General features: G+C 37.5%; 1 pseudogene; it reads right to left on the bottom strand.

The window, feature by feature from the left end:
* Positions 1-1,835: 1,835 nt before the first annotated feature.
* Positions 1,836-1,933, bottom strand: LOC132275671 (small nucleolar RNA R71; annotated as a pseudogene).
* Positions 1,934-3,502: the final 1,569 nt, after the last annotated feature.

The raw sequence follows: 3,502 nt of genomic DNA, 5'->3' as shown, positions 1-3,502 counted from the left end.
TGATTGATAAACAAATTTTACACTTGAATTCTTTGTTAATTGATTCTTGTGATGGCTATGCATGGTATTGATTAGTTATAATTGTGTTTCAAATTGATGAAAAATACTTCTACTTGATGGATGGCACTACATGTTTAGGTTAATTCATTGTCTAATTAGTTTTAATTTCATGTTTAATTAGTTTAATTTAAGTTTAATTAGTTTAATTGTAATTTAATTCTTAGGTAAGTAGACAATCCATATTAGTGTTTGAAATTCATACTTATTATCACAATTGCATTATCCTCTAGATTAATGTGTGTTGAAATTGTAACTTGAATTGTTGAATCATGCTTTGAATTGGTGAATTGCACTACACTTAGTTTAATTGTAATTAAGTAGTTGATTCATTCTTCAAATTGATGGTATATACTTTTCATTGCAATTATTAACCTTATTTAGAATTACATTTGATTTTTCCTCCAATTAGTTGAAAGTAGTGAGTTAGGGAATATGCTTAGTGATAAATCCTACACCCTAAGTCTCTTTCCTAATCTTTAAATTCTATTATTTTATTGCAATCATTTAGATTATAATTAGCTCTAATCACAAAACAAAACTCCTTTTAGCAATCACATAGGTACTAAAGTAGAATTCAAATTCAAAAACCAATATTGTCTAGATCTCTTGGGACGATCCCTGCTCACTATACTCCATAATTTTTATTTTCTCATTTGATTTGTCAATTAGGTACTTGAAGCAAAGTAGAGCAAACACTAGACTTAGAAGCAATTAAAAAAAAAAAAATTGAAGTTGTTAAAGGACCATCTGTAAGTTATATTTAATTTTAGTAATTTAATTATTTACCAATTTACAATCTTTGGACAACCCAAGTGGGGGCTTAAATTGAATTGTTTTATTTTTAAGTCCAAGCATACCTTCTTGTAGAAGGCATCAGCCCGTGTGGAGGCTTTTATTTGTTTTAATGCATTGATATTTTTAAGGAGTTTGGGAACATCGTATACGGAGGTTGAAAATTGTTGTATTGGTATGTTGAATTATTCTAGTGTATGCATGGTCGTAGATCATTTAATCGTCCTCTTGCTCCTGTAAATCAAAATCTCGAAGTTTCTCTTCGAAGTTTAAGAGGTAGTACTAGGAATAGTCATCCTAATCTTCCAAGTTTTGATCTTCCATCACCTTTAATGGAAGACCCAATAGATCCAATTGTAGATCCCATTGAAGATCTTGATTATGTGGATCATAATGGTGTGCACCACCCACAACAAGTTCATATTGTGGATCCTCAAGGTGTGCATCCACCCTAGGAATGCCACAACCAATCAATCCTGTGGTGCAACAACCTAATCTAGGGATGCCAAGGCCAAATGTTGTTCTCCCAATTGGTGAACAACAACAACATATGTTCAAATGGCATACCCTTAACAAGGTCAAATGGCATACCCTCCTCTCAATTCTCTCAATCCTCAAATGGTCCTTAGGGATCGTTATACTTCAAATCAATATAATGTACCCACTTGCATTCAATTGCCAAATTTACGTGCTCATCATTATGAGATTAAGGCTTCCACCATTAACATGTGCCCCTTTTTCTATGGTTTGAGTAATGAAGAGCCTTATAAACATTTTGATGAGTTCTTGGAAGTTTGTTCCACCGTGAAAATCACGGATATTCCGGAAAAAGTCCTAAAAATGAAGCTTTTTCCTTTCACTCTTCGGGATAAAGATAAATATTGGTTCAACAACTTGAGGTCAAATACAATCACCTCTTGGGCACAATTATAACAAGAGTTCCTAAAAAAGTACTATCCTGCGAGTCGAACCGATTCAATGAGAATTTCCATTCGTGAATTTGCACAAGAAGAAGGAAACCCCTTCATGAAGCATGGGAACATTTGAATGACTTGTTACAAAAATGTCCACATCATGACATTCCTAAGTGGCAATTAGTTCAATGTTTCTTTCCAAGTCTATCCAATGCTAATAAAGGCATTGTTGATGCTTCCTGTGGCGGAAACTATATAGAAAGAAATGAAGATGAAATTTGGCATCTCTTTCAAAAAATGAGTCAATACTCAATGAATAGGTTTTCATCTTCTAGGGGGGTCACCTAACAAATATAGGAGGAAAGAAAGCTCTATATCAAATAGACACTTCCATGAAAATTATCGCTGAGGTCAAAAATCTTACTCAAAGGTTTGATAAATTCCTTTTGAATCAAGGTCCGGCAATTCAATCTTATCCTCACCATTCCAATGAAATGTGCATGACTTGTTCTAGTTACACTCACCATACTTCAAATTTTCCTCTTGGACAAATCATCCAAGTGAGTCTCAAGAACAATATCAAGGGAACAACCCTTATTCTAATACTTACAATCCGGGGTAGAAAAATCATCCAAACTTTGTATGGAAAAATCAAGGAGATTGGTGCAAACCCTCCTCAAACTCAAAGTTACCAAGCAAAGTATGTTCCTCCACATCTCCAAAATCAGAATTCTCAATGTTACCGTCCTTCATTCTATCCTCAAAATATGAATCAATATTCTCATCCTCAAGCATCAAATTCTCAATCATTCTCTCATCCTCAAGTATCAAATTCTCTATCTTACTCTAATCCAAATCAAGCTGTAACGACCCGCTCCACCACATGGTATGATATTGTCCGCTTTGGACCTGAGCCCGCACGGTTTTGTTCTTAGGCTTCACCCCAAAAGGCCTCATACCAATTGGAGGTGACACACTTACATATAAGCACTTCACCTTTCCTCTACCCAGGCGATGTGGGACTGTGCACCCTAGCTCGCCAGTGTGGTAGCCTGACAGTGTCTCTCGCACCCGCCCACGGCACACCCGCCCATAAGGTCATCACAATCCACCCCCCTTGGAGGCCCAACGTCCTCGTCGGCACACTTCCGGCTGGGTCAAGCTCTGATACCATTTGTAATGACCCACTCCACCACATGGTATGATATTGTCCCATTTGGACCTGAGCCCGCACGGTTTTGCTCTTGGGCTTCACCCCAAAAGGCCTCATACCAATTGGAGGTGACACACTTACATATAAGCACTTCACCTTTCCTCTACCCAGGCGATGTGGGACTGTGCACCCGTAGTCGCTAGTGTGGTAGCCTGACAGTGTCTCTCGCACCTGCCCATGGCACACCCGCTCACAAGGTCATCACACAAGCGCCTTCTAAGAGTCCTGCTTTTGAAGACAAGGTCTTGGAAGCCTTAGGTGATCTTTGAAAAGATAATCAATTGTTTCATTCTCACTCTCAGTCAATTGCAAAGCTTGAAGCTCAAATTGGATAATTAGCTAATTCTTTAAATGTGAGAGAAAAAGGTAAGTTGCCTAGTCAAACTGAGACTAATACTAAAGGGAATTTATGGCGCAAGCAAGTCCTTCATCAGGATTTCCTAGAAATGAGCAAGTTCAAGCAATTACTACTTTGAGGAGTGGTAGGAAAGTGGACAATAAGGTAGAGGGACCTAAGGAGGAT

This window comes from Cornus florida, unplaced genomic scaffold, assembly GCF_030987335.1.
Source record: "Cornus florida cultivar Cherokee Brave unplaced genomic scaffold, ASM3098733v1 CherokeeBrave_3.0.0_Hap2_Chr09, whole genome shotgun sequence".
Lineage (NCBI taxonomy): Eukaryota > Viridiplantae > Streptophyta > Magnoliopsida > Cornales > Cornaceae > Cornus > Cornus florida.
This window is presented reverse-complemented; position numbering and strand designations above follow the sequence as displayed.